The 17,608-nt window shown below is 40.1% G+C and overlaps 1 long non-coding RNA gene across 1 annotated transcript in view; it reads left to right on the top strand.

Annotated features, from left to right (window-relative positions):
* The window catches only part of LOC117064041, a 41,710-nt gene extending 24,599 nt beyond the window's left edge, over positions 1-17,111 (top strand). Inside the window, exon 3 of the long non-coding RNA XR_004429231.1 lies at positions 16,907-17,111. This is a non-coding gene — a long non-coding RNA (uncharacterized LOC117064041). The remainder of the gene's footprint in view (positions 1-16,906) is intronic.
* The last annotated feature ends 497 nt before the right edge of the window (positions 17,112-17,608 follow it).

Genomic DNA, 17,608 nt, shown 5'->3' with positions numbered 1-17,608 from the left:
ATCTGGTGGAGAATGACAGGCACAGAAGTCAGTTAAATTTAATGTGCCTGCGTCAGGTTGAGAGAGTGACACCTTTGGAATCAAGGGTCCAGGGAAGTTTCTGAAAGACAAGTAGTATTAGTCTCCCTCACCGCTCCATCCCTCCTGGGTTCTGAGGTGTTATCTTCTCCAGTGCCAAGGTCGTTATTCTTCTTCAATGGCCAAAAAAGTAGTGTGTCCCATTCCAGGAGCTATAATATCACCTTAAAAACATCATCCTATATTCACACCCATGCCTTTCATTCAGAGAGATCAAATGTGAGAAGGACAAGGGCATTTTTATGAAACTGGCAGAGACCCATCATATCGCCTACTTTGGCACATGTGGGCCACTGTAGGGGACTCAGTGAATCGTGTACTCAACCAGGCAGTCATCATCCTTATGCCCTCTTACCATGTCAGTCCAACAAGAACACCCAGGTGGCCAAACTAAAATCAAATTTGAGTCCTGCAGGTCCCCTTCTGCCTGTGCCTCCACCCAGAGGGTGATCCAAGCAGGCTTACCTAGGGTTGTTTTGAGGGGACTGAAAAGAGTATCATGCCCCAGGAATGGTCAGGAAAGATCCAGAATTTTCAAAAGAGGCTTATGTAAACCCTCACCCCTTACATCCTAATTATTATCCAGGAAGTGAAAGAGAACATAATCCCTTCCTGGGAACAGCCACATTCAGTGGCTAAATTGTCTTAGGAAGGTATATATACTAGAAGAAGGTGATTGAGGTAAAATCAAAAATATGAAAAAGCCTTTCCCAGCTCAAAATAATACCATATACCTGTGGATGGCAGGGAGTGTTGACTGTCTATTGAATACCTTGACCACTAGCCTGTAATTGGGTAGTTTTTGTGATGAAAAAGTTTACCCTTATCAGACCACAAATGGTCCAGCAAGCCCAAAACATGATGCATCAACTTTAAGGGTTATGTGTAGCCTTCCTCACTGGGAGATAAAAGGATCAAGACAGGAGTCACAAATCTGGCATGCAGTGGGAACTTCTGCACCAGAAACATAAAGACCCTTGCTTTGTCCACAGTCCATGATGGTGGCCATGTTGCCCTGTCTGGGAAGATGAGAGATCATGGTGGCAATGGTGGCAATCTGGACACTGCAGACCCCATTAAAAGCCTGATTGTAGCCCATCTCATCAGAGCACAGACCCTTACTTTGGGCATCTGCAGGAGCAACCCAGATGGTTTGATTAGCAGCCATGATATGTTTCCACATTTCATGACCCCAAAGTGGGGTGTCTTTAATCTGCCAGTCTGCAGTTGTCTAAATGGCAGACTGAAGAGCTAAGCCATTGGCCACAGTCCAAGAGTTAGGAGAAATATACTATGGTTCATCAAAGGGAGTATTGGCTGGAGCTATGAATATGGCTTTGAGTTCTGCTCACCGAGCAGAGCAACCACATCCTGGTTCTGCATAGCTGGAAGGGAGTTGAAGAGCTGTTGGACACCATCAGGTTTTAGCTTAGCTGAACCATCAGTGAACCAGGCCCAGGCACTTAGTGGAATCTCTGTGAATCAAGGGCCTCACTGAGCCAGTGGCTTTACTTCAGGTGGCAGAATGGGGAATAAAGTTGTTCTCAAGGGATAGCTACTACTTTTTTGTATAAAGCCAAGATGCTGCTGGGGCCAGGCTCGCTTCATACATTTTTGACAAGAGGGGCTTGTTGGGCTCTTCTTATCTTGTTGGTCATTGAGTTCTAGTTCTCCCATGCCAAAAAAAAAGAACTATCAGAGAATTACAAGGCCTCCTTGCATCAGGTGTTCAGTTTGAACGACAGCCCTATGGTAATCTCATAGCTTCTTTCCAAAATGCATGTACCTGTTAATCATGTCAGGGAGGTGACAGGTCCAAAACCCCAAGGGGCGTCTCTGAGTAGAATCTACCTCCCTTTGCCAGAGACTCCAATAGACAAGTTCATCAGTCACAGGGACTCATGGCTCAAAGTGGCCTCATTAGGGTCGAGACCTCCCCAAAAGTACAACCAGTTCTTTACATGTGGCTCTTTCTGACTGGGAGAATCCCCTTTGGCACTTATAGGATGGGGAAGTACAAATATTTAATGTATGTATTGCTGTTAGACATTCAGAGGTAGAAGCAACCACAGCTCCTGCCCAAAGACGCCCCTCTCAGCATCACCTGAGCTACTCCCATCTACGGTGAACCTCACTCCAATCCCATCAATTGAATTTGGGGGCTCCCTTCTCCTATGGGACCATGTGTAATTGTGACCTGGGCAGCTGTACTTAACGGTGTCATAACAGTTTTATTCCTTCTCACCAAAGTTCCCCTACACACTCATATGGGTGCATATGGTCTTTGATTTTGCTTGGAGACAGAGAGACCGCAGGCTCACCCCTAATCATCTTTTTCCTTAAAGAAGCTGAGGTCAGGACAGCGAGAGAGGGAGGGATCAGGGCATGTAGGGAGAGAGTGGCTTTGAGTTAATCAACAAGGCTTTGCATTTATTTTCATCTGAGAGTGGCCATTTGCTCTGAGCTCAGCCAAACAAATTTGTAATGTCTTCGATACACCTAAAATTCTATGTGCTCATTGGTGGCACCTTATGTTTCAGCTTTAGGGACTCTTGGGCTCAGCAGGGACAGCCACATTGCCTTTTGGCTGGGGCCATGGGCTTGCTGCCCCATGATAACATTTTTTGTAAAATTTAGATATTTATATATATAAATTTCAATAGCTTTTGGGATACAAGTGATTTTTTGGTTATGTGGATGAATTAGGTAAGGTGAAGTCTGAGATTTTGGTACATTCACCACCCAAGTGATGTATATTGTACCCAGTATGTAGTTTTTTTAATCCCCCACTCCTTTCCTACCCTGCCCTGCTTCTGTGTCACCAATATGCATTACACCACCCCCACGCCTTTGCATACCCATAACTTAGCTCCCGCTTGTGAGAACATGTAGAACATATTTGGATTTTCATTCCTGAATCCCATGGCAACATTTCTTCCTCCTCTTTCCTGGGGTAGAGTAAGCAACAACAAATGCACCATTTGGGTGCTTGGTCAACCCTACCTATTTCTGCTCATCTTCTAAACGTTCATCAACATTCATTACTCTCCACTTGCTTACCACTTTAGTGAGTGCGTTCTGTCAAATCTCAGGGGGTCTTTACATACTCCCAAATATGCCCAGCAGGGTCCTTTTTTCCTCTCATCCCCAATACTGTCAAGAACTGAGACGAGGTCTAAGATTTTTGCCGTATTTCTCCATTTCACAAGTGAGGGACCAGAAAATAGGGCAGACATGGATATGTTAAGTTGCTTGTCAGTGTCATACAGTAATTAAGCTCTAAAGCCAGGATTTGAATCCATGCAGTTGCAAGCTGACATGGCAGCCTACCAGTTTCAAGGATGTTGGCAGAAGACACACACTCCTGGATCTCACGGTGTGGCAAGAAGCAAGAGCATCAGCATATTTGTGTCAGTTCCCTTTGCTCCCAAGTCTCCCAGAGATGATAGGGATGGCCCCAGATGGATGCCGTTACATACAGTAGTTTGTATTACAGGAAAAGACTCTGGGATTAAGAAGCCCAAATCTGTCATAATGAACAGTAAAAGCAGGCCTACAATTTACTCCAGAGGGAGTCCGTATCTTTTTTCTTCCAAGTCTCTTTGCTTTATAAATGTCCTTCAACAAATAACTCTGGACAAAGGACAGTCAGTGCCCCATTTGCAAGATGTGCAGCAATGCAAGAGACCCAGGGTGAATTGTATCCCAATAACAACTAATAATGGGTAATGGAAAGAGCTTGTTGAATTAATTAGTGACTGAACAATCCAGACCTGGGTTCCAATCTCAGCTCTACTGTTAACATCTTTGTAATCTTCGAAATGACTGAATTTTAGTTTCTTCATATATAAAATGATACATTATTAATAATAATAAGCGGCCGGGCGCGATGGCTCAAGCCTGTAATCCCAGCACTTTGGGAGGCCGAGATGGGCGGATCATGAGGTCAGGAGATCGAGACCATCCTGGCTAACACGGTGAAACCCCGTCTCTACTAAAAAAATACAAAAACTAGCCGGGCGAGGTGGCGAGCGCCTGTAGTCCCAGCTACTCGGGAGGCTGAGGCAGGAGAATGGCATAAACCCGGGAGGCGGAGCTTGCAGTGAGCTGAAATCCGGCCACTGCACTCCAGTCCGGGCGACAGAGCGAGACTCCGCCTCAAAAAAAAAAAAAAAAAAAAAAAAAAAATAATAATAATAATAAGCTTTTTTCTGAGAGCTTACTATATGCCAAACACTGATCTAAGTGCTTTTCACCTAGAGTATTATCTTATTTATGATAACTCAGGAAATAGAAACAAGGATTTTTTTTTCAATTTTATAAATGAGGAACCAGAAAATGGGGCAGACATGGATATGTTAAGTTGCTTGTCAATGTCACTCAACTAGTAAGTCCTGAAGCCAGGATTTGAATCCACATAGTTCACTCTAGTTTTAGTGGTTTTAAGTACTACCCTCCGCTCTCTACATGAGTCCTAATAACAGTATCTGCCTCTCTGGGGTGTTATATGAGGATTGAAAGAATTATTATGTGCTTAATAAAGGATGGTATTCTTTCTTTCTCTTTCTTCCTATGGTTGCTTATTAAAGCAAACAACCCCTGACTCAATGTCTTGGAATCTTCTTTTTTAGAAATGGTGATTGTTACTTTACCAAGGAAAGGTGGAAAATATGTCTCCCCAACAAAAGGGGAGAAGGGCTGAACAGTGGGTACAGTGTGGTGATGGGAGGTTAGCATGAAGGAATTAAACCCAGCCCTCTCCAGGTTGAGGAGGAAGAGCCACCCACAATGGTGCCTGAACCCCCAGGTGTCTGTGAAATGGCTACAGAACTGCAGATGCTGGCTCTGAAATACTTCTTCCTTCATCAACTCCAGATGAACCAACCCCACAGAGAGAGCAGCCTGAAAGACTGCCTGAGAAATATTCAGAGAACTAACCATGAGGCCTCTAATTCATAGCCGCCTAGAACAAGCGGCATCTCTCTGTGCTCTTGCCTGGGTGTTGTTCTTGGGGTAATCTGAGCTGCCTGCTATCATCACCATATATAACAGTCCTGGCCTGGGACTCCACTGCAGCTCCAGAAAAGAAAGAAAAAAAGTCTTGTGGTTTCAAAGGTAACTTGGCCCAAAATGTAACTTTTAAAAGCCGTGCACATGTACCCTAGAACTTAAAGTATAATAAAAAAATTTTTAAAAAGCACCTATACATGTAGTGAATGTATAACAACCAAATTTGAAACATATTTAATGGAGATATATTTATATGCCATTAATTCTCTGGGAGGGTAATTTATGCATCCCTGTGTAACGTTGGCATTCAATAGATATTGACGTCACACTGCTTAGAATCATTTCGAACAGACACTTGGGCAAAATGAGTAAAATGACATTTGATGGATTTTATGATTCAATTATTCATTCCCAAGGTATGTATTTTCTTTATAATTACATGCTTTTTAGATAAATATGAAAGATTTTTGGTGTGGATTCAGTAACCTTAAAACTCTCATTGCATTTACTTGGCGATGGCCCCTGCTGGGACAAAGGCACATTATTATAGATAAGTACTGTTAACTGGGCTGGAATGAAAACTAGAAAAGAAGAGGCAAGGCACGCGCGTCCCATAGCGATTTCAATTTGCTGGTCCTGAGAAATCCTAAACCCCAACTAGAGAGAATGAATAGAAGACTCTGTTGTACTTGCTATTACCTAAGAGAGCTAGAATTGGTCCAAGCCAGCAGAATTATGTTGAGATTGTGCTCAGAATAGTACTTTGTACCTACCACTGTTACAGCACCTCTTGGTGTCTTGTTTCTTTACCGGCATATAACCCCTTCCAGTCAGTGGGCTCCTTGAGGGCCGTGACCAGAGCTGTCATCTTTGCATTCTGGCAACTGTAACAGAAGAGGCTCACAATGCATGCTTCTTCTTTTAGTTCTGGCCACCTTCTTGCTTTTGCCATTCACATTGCTTTTGCAAAAGGTCTGCACAGCTACTTACCTTGTTTTATGCCCCTGGTTCTTTGCTTATGTTCTTCTGTCTACCCGTAACGCTGCATTCCCCATAGGTAGCTCTGTAACTTTTCTACTTGTCTTTCAGAACTCAGCTCAAAAAGAAATTGTAGAGGCCGTGATCTGATACAGATGAGAGGGAGTGTTGGTGAGGCAGTCTCAAAAATATGGGTTTTTTGGTCGGGCACAGTGGCTCATGCCTGTAATCCCAGCACATTGGGAGGCCGAGGTGGGCAGATCACTTGAGGTCAGGAGTTCAAGACCAGCTTGGCCAACATGGTGAAACCCCGTCTTTACTGAAAATACAAAAATTAGCCGGGTGTGGTGGCGCGTGCCTGTAATCCCAGCTATTCAGGAGGCTGAGGCAGGAGAATCCACTGAACTCGGGAGGCGAAGGCTGCAGTGAGCTGAGATCATGCCACTGCACTCCAGCCTGGGCAACAGAAGGAGACCCTGTCTCAAAAAAAAAAAAAAAAAAAAAAGAAAAGAAAAGAAAAAAGGGTGTGTGGGGTGGGGGGCTGTTTTCATGTTTTCTTATCCAGGGTGTACCTATTTGAAAGGATGGTGCTGCAAACCACCTATTCTAGTTGATTTTAGGTCCCTTCAATTCCTTTCCTTCTGTCTTCATTGATATCCGTTTGCATTTGGTTGACTTAGTTTCCCATCTATTTTGATTACAAGTAGAGAAGGTAGTGGGAAGCTTTCAGTAAACATCAGGCTACTAAGTTGATAGTATGATATGTATATAAATCTAGCTTGGCTACTGAGCTTTTATACTATATATGAATGTGTTATCTGATCTACCTATCTACCTGTCTATCTCAGGCTCTGCAAGGTTGATTAATGTGAGTGTGCCCCTGAGCCATCCATTTGTTGTCTAGGTATTAACAATGTTTCTGACAATAAAATCCTGGGGCTTGGTGAATTCTTCTGCTCTGTGGTGAATTGCTTGGGTGACCAGCTGGCTTTCTCTATGTGCCAACCCTTCACATTGCAGTGTGGTATGCATTTTTCCTAATGGATCTACAACAGTAATCTAATCTAATGAACAGAAAGAAACAGGTTTAACAAAATACGTAAAATAGAATAACAGAAAATAAATCAACAAAGAAGGTGCCCTTCTGTTTTCTTTTCTTTTTTTGTGAGTACTTAAAAAATTGAATTGCTAAACGATTGCTACGTGTCACAGGTTGTTAACCTGAGTTCACAGATAATTACTAAACCAGCAATCCATTGATAATGCAAATTTCAAATCACAATGCCAAGTCCTTTTTTCCAGACTCTTGGAACTCTCACCTGGAATCTCTGAGCAGGTCTGAAATAGGAAAAGAAGTAGGACAGTGAAAAGGAAGGGGATTTTGTGAGGCAGATTTACATGGAGCTGCTGGTGTGCTGTGCATCTTATGACTTCCCTCAAAAGGGTGGGTGAGTGCATCTGCCTCCTGACCCTGAGAAAAGTGAGGAGACATGGCTGAGACCTAGAGAGCGTGGAACTTGATTCCTGAAGTTGGCTAACCTAAAGGATGGAGTGCTGGGGAGCAGGAGAGATGGCTGCACCTGGGAGGGCCCAGCATACAGCATTATCTTCCTGACAGCAAGTGCGAAGAGCAGGTGGTACACTGGGATTGGCCAGCACTTCCCCAGTTTGTTGGGGCAAAGTTCCTATGTTTTCCATTAGCCTGATGTTTGCACATTTCCCAAAGCCATTGCAGAGAGAACCTATCTGGTGCTGCTTTCATTGTTGCTGTCTGTTTGCTTTGTTTTTTTCTTTGTAAATTTTTAATTGAGGACTAATATGCATATAAACTCATATATATTAATGTGTATTAGTCTTAGTGAATTAAATTCATATATATGAATCAACTTGAATTCGATTCATATACATATAAATATATATATACCCATACAATGATGCACATAGGAATTTTAAATTATTAAATATTTAACACCTACCACATACCCACAAGAATTAAAAATTAAAGTAAAAATGAAAAAAAAACAAAACAACAAAGTGGCATAAGTAAGGAAAGGAAAATTGAGAAAAATATTTTAATGGTCTCAAAATCTGTGAATCATTAGAATGCTAGAGGAAGTTCCCAAAATAATACTCTGAATGAAACATTTTAAAGTATCACCAAGAGTCTTAACCCAAAGAACTTTGGAGAGACTCTGTCTCTTTAGTTTTCTTTAATATGTACCCTTGAGAGAAATATGCCAGTGCAATAAATGTTGACTAGAACATGTTGGCTTTGCAGTTATGGTTTGCTATAGAATTAAAAGTAAATTCTAATGAACTGGGCAGAAGTGTGACCTCATAGCTAGGTAGGTAATGATATGGTCAATGCCAAAACACAGTTCTCAGAGAGAGCTGAAGCTTAAAGTTTGACCTTTTATTTCTTTTTTCCATGGGTTTATTTTTTGAGTTTCTTAATGACTATGAGATGAAGTAAATTAGTTTCCTTAAATATCCATTGTCTAAAAGCAATAGCCATTGAAGCTCCACTAATGTGTTCAGTTTGCTGTGAACAATGCAAGTAAAAAGCAGAATGTTCTACCCTAAAAATTATTAAACATTGAAAAATTTTAGCATATATAAAATTAACTTTTTAAAAATGTATAGCTCTATGCCTGGATATGTACATATTAATGTAGCCACCACTATAATCAGGACACAGAGCAGCTCTATCACCCCAAAAAATGTCCCTCCTGCCGCTCAAAATCCTCCTCGACTCCTGACCCCTGGCAACTACTGGTCTTTTCTGCAGCCCTATAGTTTTGTCTTTTCCAGAACGTCATATAAATGGAATCACACAGCGTGCAATCTTTTATGTTTGGCTTCTTTCTCTTAGCATAATGCTTTTGAGATTTATCCATGTAGTGTACATCAAGAATTCATTCCTTTTTATTGCTGGGTAGTGTTCCATTGTGTAGATGTACACAGTTCATTCAGCCACCTGTTGAAGGACATTTGGATTGTTTCTAGTTTTTGACAATTATTAATAGACTGTAAGAGTTTTTGTGTGAGCATAAGTTTTCATTTCTCTAGGGTAAATACCTAGGTATGGGATTGCTGGGTTATATGGCAAGTGTATTTTAACACTATAAGAAACTGGCAAATCGTTTTCCAGGGTGGCTGTATTATTTTGCATTCCTACCAGCAATGTATGAGACTCCTGGTTTCTCTATATCCTTATCAGTACTTGGTCTTCTCTTTTTGTTTGTTTGTTTTTTATTCTAGTCATTTTTAGTAGGTGTGTAATGGTGTCCTAGTGTGGTTTTACTTTGCATTTTTCTATTAACTAATGATGTTGAACACCATGTCTTTGTCATCTATATATCTTCTCTAGTGAAATGCCTATTTAAATATTTTGCCCATTTGTGTATGTGTAAGTGGTGGTGTTTCTTTTGTGGAGTTTTGAGAGTTCTTTGTATTTGCTGAATACAAGTCCTTTGTAAGGTACATGACTTGTAAATATTTTCTGTAGCTTGTCTTTTCATTGTCTTAATGTTTTTTTACAGGGCAAGCATTTTTGTATTTGATAAGGCCACGTTTGTCTCTTTTTAAAAATAGGTTGTGCTTTTGGCGTCTCATTTAATAAGTTTGCATAGCCCAAGGGTTACTCAGATTTTCTTTTTGGAAGTTCTGTAGTTTTATATTTTACACTGAGATCTATGATCTAAATTTTTGTTTAAATTGTGAGGTACAGGTCAAGGTTCATTTTCTAACATATGGATTCCAACTGTTTCAGCATCATTTGATGAAAGCTACTATGCTTTCTTTAATGAATTGTCTTTGCACCTTTGTCTAAAGTCAATTGGCCATATTTGTGTGGATCTATTTCTAGACTTTCTATTGTTGTCCATTGGTTTATGTGTCTAGCTCTTCACCAATACAACACTGTCTTAATGATTGTCACTTTAGAGTAAGTCGTAAAACAGGTTAGTGTGAGTACTCCAACTTTGATCTTCTTTTTCAAAATTATTTTAGCTATTCTAGTCACTTTGCTTTTTTATATAAGTACGTGGATCATAGGTGTACAGTTTGTTTAACTTTTGGAAAACTGAAAATCTCATGTAATTACATCCAGATCAACACTGTGTATTATCAGCCTCCCAAAAGTCTATTTCATACCCTCAGTAAGTTATTACCTCTCCACTGCTCACTACCCACCTCTGCCCATAGAAAACATTAATTCTGACTTCTACATCAAAGATTACATTTGTCTATTTTTGAAATTTATACAAATGGAATCATGCAATATATTCTCTTGGATGTCTGTGAGATCAGACCGCTCTGAAATTCGTCCTAATTATTACATGTAGCATAGTTTGTTTTTTGCATTGCTGACAATGGTATTAATTTTCAATAATACACCCTAATTTATGTATATATTCTGTTTTAATAAGAAATTTGGGTATTTTTAAGGCTGTTGGAAATATTGCTGCTAAATCAAAACCACAATAGGTATCATCTCACACCAGTCCTAAAAGTTATTATTAAAAAGTCAAAAAATAACAGATGCTGGTAAGGTTGCAGAGAAAAGGGAATGCTTATACAGTATTGGCGATAGAGTGTAAATTAGTTCAACCATTGTGGAAAGCAGTGTGGCGATTCCTCAAACAGCTAAAAACAGAACTATTATTCAACCCAGCAATCCCCTTACTGGGTATATACCCAAAGGAACATGAATCGTTCTACCATAAAGACACATGCACGCATATGTTCGTTGCAGCAGTATTCACAATAGCAAAGGCAAGGAATCAACCTAAATGGCCATCAGTGGAAGATTGGATAAAGAAAATGTGGTATATATGCACCATGGAATACTATGCAACCATAAAAAAGAACAAGATTGTGTCCTTTGCAGGAACATGGATGGAGATGGAGGCCATTATCCTTAGCAAACTAACATAGGAATAGAAAACCAATACTGCATGTTCTCACTTATAAGAGAGAGCTAAATGATGAGAACACAAAGAGGGGAACAGCACACACTGGGGCCTACTTGAGAGTGGAGGGTGGAAGGAGGGAGGGATCAGAAGACAAAACTATTCAGTACTAAGCTTAGTACCTGGATAATGAAATAATCTGTACAACAAATGCCTGTGACACAAGTTTACCTATATAACAAACCTGCACATGTACCCCGAACCTAAAATAAAAGTTAAAAAAAAATACTGATGCTAGAACATATTTGTATACATCTTAGTGAATATATGCATACATTTCTGTTGAGTTGCCTAGAAGAGAAATTGCTGGGTTATGGAACATGCTTATGTTTAGCATTAGTCTATATTGCCAAACAGTTCTGCAAAGTGACAGTCATAAATGTAGTCAATAAATTTAGTCAAGTTTAGGATCATAAGTTTGTATTAACCTCTTTTTAAATATTTCCAGAATCTGCAGTGATAGCCTCTTTCTTGTTTTTAGTATTAGTAATATGTTCCTCATTCTCTTTTTTCTTTATTAGTCTTGCTAAGTATTTATTAATTTTAATACTATTTTCAAATATTTGTTGTCTTTTTTCTATTAGATGATTCCTTTCTATTTCAATAATTTTTGTTTTTATTTCTATTTTTCTCCCACCTACCTCCTTCTTTCTCCTGGGTTAATTTGCAGTTTTGCTAACTTATTGTGAATACTTGTGTTAGAGATGGTAAGTTTTCTTTTCATTTCTAGTTTATGCACTTAAGACTACAAAATTCCCTCTAGCCTGTCTTTACTTGCAATAACATGTTTTCATCTACGGTCATTTTTCTTGTGCCATTGTTGTTGTTGTTGTTCCTGCTTGTTAAGTGCTTGTTTGAAATTGTCTGCTTAGCCTTTATTGTTGAAAGCTATTTTCCTTGTGTACACAATTCTAGGTTGGCAATAATTTTCTTTTAGCTCTTTAAAGACATTTTTGTTCACTGTTTCTATTGAAAAGTCAACCATAGTTATATTGTATCTCTCTGAACATCATGTGTTTGTTTTCTGTCTGTTCATAAGATATTCTTTTTAGTGTTTGTGGGTTAGCTTTATCTGTATTTATTTTGCTCAGAATTTGTAGAGTGTCAATTTACTAATATCTTTTGCTTGTTTTGGAAAATTCTCATAGTGTTTCTTCTGTTCAATTATCTCTCTCCTTTATAGACTACAACTACACTTATGAAAGTTATTTTCATCATGTTTCGTATGTCTTTTAAACTCTTTTTCTGTGTTGTTTATTCTTTGTATTTCTCTGAAAAGTATCAACCTGAATATTTTCTACTGATCTACATTCCAGATCACTAATTTTTTCTTCTGCTATATCTAATGTGCTTTTAAATCCAACTGAATTTCAATCCAGTTGGGTTTTTAATTTCAGTGTTGTATTATTAAACTCTGAGTTTTCTGATGATATTAATGGATTTCAGTAGTTGGATGAAATTTTCCATCTTTTTGTCTATTTTGATTATGTTATTTATAGTTATTTGAAACTTTATGTCCAATAATTTGAACTTAAATATTTGCCTTTGAGTCTGTTTCTAAAGTCAGTTTTTTTTTTTCAACTGTTGTTTTTGGTCATTTGATCTTGTATTCTGGCATGCTTGGTAAATGTGACCAAATGGCAGACATTATAATGTCTGCCAAAACATTGTAGATGCTGTGAATGACATCTCCCTGTAGAGAGGATTTAATTTTCTTCTGACAGGCATATAGACCACAGGAAGATTATCTTGATCTATTGGATTTGGATTTCAGATTCAATGTTAGGGTTTGTGAGAACTGGTCTATTTTAGGTTCATCTTTATTCCTAGAGCCTATCCCTTCAAGGAGCTCAAGGGTGAGTCTAGTATGCTTATTAGAGATTCTCTTTCTTGGCAGGCTATGAACTTCAATTTTTTCCAGCACCATGAGACTACTGAAATGTCTGCTTAGATTTTTAGCTTCTTAGCAGCTGCTTTTTACTTGTTTTCTTGGCAACTTGCCTCACACATGTGCAGCTAGAAGCTGGAAAATACCTCAAGGAAAAATTGCACATATAATACCCACTTTACATCTCTGCAGTTAGCTTTTCTTTCAGATCATGAGTTCTCAAGTTGTAGAGTCCTTGGTAGCCCTATCCACCAATTTTCAACTCCCCTGCCAATGAGACTGTTAGAAACTCTTGGCTGCTGATCTTTGTTCAGTATCTATGTTCCACAAAGCAAACTGGCAAATGCCCCAAGGGGGGCAAGTAGAAACTAGTGTAGTGTTCACTTCTGTCTGTTTTTCTTCTTTCCAGCATTTTGGTCTTTCAAGATCGAGGGACATTTGGAAGATATAATGGAACTCCCACAGGAAAGAGTTTATGTAGAGTAGATTGCAAGAAAACCCAGGGATGATGGTGAGGATTGAGCGGCAAATAGAGGAAAAATTTCTAAAATTACAGAAGTTTCAGCTAGATGAAGCCTGGGAAGGGAGCCTCAGGTAAATTCACAAAAATGCCCATGAGAAAGAAAGAATCAGCTTTGAACATCTGCTTGGCCCAAAGAGCAAAAAACCATCTTAGGGCAGTCCTGATTTACATAAGGGAAGAGTTTTCTTATTCCTTTTTTTCCTCCCCTTTTCCCACACTCCAACCTATACTGAATTAGTAACAACAAATAGATAATGTGGACAAGAGTCGGGGAAAAAAAGAAAAGAAGGATCCAATCCTCCCTTCCCACTAAGAGGCCAGCCTGCATTGTGTTTGTGTCAAAAGTAAACACAATGTCATTGAATTACCTATATTCTAAAATAATTCCCTAGGTTTTGCCATCTCCGCTTCCAATGGGTAAACAACTGTATCACTGAAGCTCAGGTTCCAATAGGCTCTCTGTGGTGGCTGTATGGGGGTTCTTGGAATGCAATTTGAAAGATAGAATGGTTCTTAATGCTTAAAGCCCCATCCCATCTAAAGAGAAACCTTGAAGAACAGAATTGAGCCCAATATGCTGATATATTCTTTTCTGAATTCTAAACTTTTTCCATTCTGGCCTTTGTAATTCTATCTCATTTCTAAGCACAAAATAAATATAGCATTGAAAAAGGTGTTTGTGTCCCAGTGACAAATATAATCCATGTAATTGTTAAAAGGGAAATTCCAGAATCCCCATGTGGCCTTGCCTTGTATTAGGCAGGAAGAAGCATTCCCCCAAAGACAGACTTGACTAGAGTCTCGTGTCCCCAGAGGGCCTCACTGGAAGTTAGTCTTTGGAAGTTCTAGCATAAACATACTCCCACCCACCTGGCTCATGTACAGGCCATGAACAACTTGGCTTTTCTTCCCAGCAGAGCAGTTTCTATATGAGTCACTTCTGTCTCCTTATTTTGGACTTTCTGCCTCAAGGGACCTTGAAGATCTGTCCAATACTGTACTGAGGATGCACTCAGCAAACAATGAACAATAGAAAACCTACTAAAAAGACAGTCCTCTCCTCCATGTGGGCCTGGTACTTAGTTCAATGGAAACCAATAACCTAGGCCAAAGTAACACACAGATGCAAACACACAAGGGAATATGTTAGAAGATGAAGGTTTATCTTTCTGAACAAAGAGACTGATCAGTTCGGGTCTAGAAAACACAGTGTCCCAATGCTGGGAAGTCCTGGGCAATCTTCCATAGGAGCAGTCATAATCCCCAGACCCAACCTTCGCTTCTGGAGCTGCTGTTGGAGAGCTGCCTGTTATGTACACAATGGACACACTGCACAGAGCTAACACTTGAGAAGAGAAGGCTAAGCAAAAAGATACCAGAGGGCTCACGGTGGTAGAATGGAGCACACAGGCAGTGGCCTTTCCTATAAGCATCCTTGGCTTGGTCCCAATGTCCTTAGTGAAGGTTTCAAAGTTTTGTCCTGATGCACTGGCATATTACAAATTATTTGGCTCTCTGCCTATTTTCAGATCACCATCATGGAGGAACTTCACTGAACAAGAAATATGTCCCTTCACAAGCCAAGTACAGTAAATGAGTTTTTATGCTTGTGGAGTATTTTTAATATTGTGGGATAAGAAGGGCCTTTCCTTTTCTATCTTAATTTTCTGACTATGCAAACCATTATTAGTATCTTGGGGCCCCTGCAAATAGCTAAGGTCCCTATTGGTGCTTCCTTGACCACGGACTCACTAACATTTATCTGTCTGAAGTGAAAGGTATCTCTAATGATCCCAGCTGACATTTATTCAGTGCTTCTCACTCAGCGATCCCAAAGAGCTCTACAAGCTGATTTACGGGCTGTCCGCGGAGTGGAAGTGAATGGTAATGACCACAGTGATGACGATGGTGATGGATCACCCAGGCTCTGGTATTTGATATGTCATGTTGTTTCTGGGGCGTTTCCAATTTCCTGAACTTCCCAGTGATTAGAAGCTGTAAGAGAGTGCTCCGTCCATTTCATCTTGCATTTCTCAGTGGAGATGACTCTGATTGGAGCTTTGGGAGGTCTTAATTCTCGGTCCCCCTTACACAAATTTTAGTAATGAGCAGAGGGCAGACATTTTGAAATGCTGCAGAGTTTGTCTGCATTCTTCCTCTTACAGAACGTGGAGACATCCGCTCACCTCCTCTTTTGGAGTGCCCTCAGCCACCTGAAATTCTCTGGGGCTTTTCTGCTCCACAGGGAAAAGGGAGGAGGCAGAAGCCAGGATAAACTGTCAGTTTAGAAGGTTTATGGTGACATAATCAGGCACAGTGCTTTCTAATTTTTTTTTTATTTTTTTATTTTTTTTTAAGCCATGGGAAGCCCTGGTCCCTTTTCAAACAAAATCCTTTAGGGTATCAACATGTGAAGCAGAAAAAACTGAGCTGTTCCACCCCAGTCCTTCATCCTCACCCCACATCATGGTGGCCCCTGGGACCTGGATGGAAAACCTCTGGCTTCCTGGGGTTCTGGGCTGTGAACTGTACACAGGAGACCTGAATTTCTTTCTAGGGCTCCTCACAGACTTCTGAGTAAATTATTGAATATCTATGTGCTCTCTTTGTCTCATCTCTAAAATAGAGACTGAACAGTCTTCATTGAATATTGCCATTGAGGCTTTTAAAGGTAGGGTGCAGGTATGCCTAATAGGGGCAATATGATTTCAGGCATATTTCGAAATGCTCTCCTTTATAACCTAATTTAATTCCTATACCCTCTCTATGGGGCAAGTACTATTTAATATTATTATCTCCATTTTTAAATGGTGGAAACTGAGGCACAGAGAGGTTATACACATTTCCCAAGGTCACTCATCTTGTAAGTGGTGTAGGCATGATTCAATGCCAGGCAGCCTGACCCCAAAACCCCTTGATATGAACCCCTGACATTTCCAAAACCCCTTGATATGAACCCCTGACACTTGGTTTTAAAACTTGTTTGCATATTAGAATTGCTTAAAGAATTTAAAAAATTGGAAAAATTTCAGAAGACCAGGCTGCACCCTAGACCAATTAAATTACAGTCTCTGGGTGTGGAACATTACAGCATTTTCAAAATCTTCATTTATGGATTGAGTTGGGTCCTCCCAAAAAGATACGTTGACGCCCTAAACCTTGATACTTCTGAATGTGACCTTATTCCTAAATAGGTAATTGCAGGATGTAACTGCTTAAGTTAAATGAAGTCATATTGGAGTACAGTGTGCCCTTAATCAATAGGACTGGTGTCCTTATAAACAGATGGCCGTGTGAAGTTGGGGCCTGGTGAGTTGTGAGTGGCCTCTGATTAGAGCACAGTGTAGCTAGAGAAGAGAGTGTACGCAAAAGAAAAGAAGTCCAGAATGGTAGGTGAAGGCAATTTTCTTTGGCTTCCAACTGCCCATCTTCTCCTGCTTTCTCTTGTTTTTCTAGTCTCCATCTCAATCTTCTTTGCCACATCATGCATGCCCTTGAAGCATTAGAATTCCTTAAAGCTTCATGGGAGAATGCCATGGGATGATGAAGACAGAGATTGGAGTCATGCATCTGCAAGCCAAGAAATGTACAAGATTGCTGGCAAACCACCAGAAGCTAGGAGCAGGCAAGTAAGGATCCTCCCCTAAAGGTTTCAGAGGGAGCCATGGCCTTGCTGACATTTTGATTTCAGACTTCTATCCTCCAGAATGGTAAGACACTGAATTTCTGTTGTTTTAAGCCATCCAGTTCATAGTATGCTGTTATGGAAGCCTAGAAAACTAATACAGCTTCCCAAGTGCTTTCAATGTGCAGACAGGTTTGAGAACCACTGCTGTATTTTAATTTCATTTCTTAAGAACCTACTGTGTGGATGGAGAAAATCCCCTAAGTTATTAGATAACTTAGTCTTGATTAGGGCTGGTGCAAGTAATTTGTCATCCTATGCTAGTACTGGCTGTGCCAACTTCCAAGGCATGGGTCAGTGTTGACCAGGTGTATTTGAGAAGGAAGATGGTTGGCATTAGTGGGGAGTGAGAGAATCACTCCCAGTGCTGCTGTTCACAGGGAAAAGTATAGTTGTGGGAGTGACTATGGGTATAGAGTAAGAGGTGCCTGGCACACGAGAGTTGAGGATGGAAGGGTGCAGAATGAAGGTTT

The sequence above is a fragment of the Trachypithecus francoisi genome, unplaced genomic scaffold, assembly GCF_009764315.1.
Source record: "Trachypithecus francoisi isolate TF-2019V2 unplaced genomic scaffold, Tfra_2.0 Lachesis_group19, whole genome shotgun sequence".
NCBI classification, from domain to species: domain Eukaryota; kingdom Metazoa; phylum Chordata; class Mammalia; order Primates; family Cercopithecidae; genus Trachypithecus; species Trachypithecus francoisi.
This window is presented reverse-complemented; position numbering and strand designations above follow the sequence as displayed.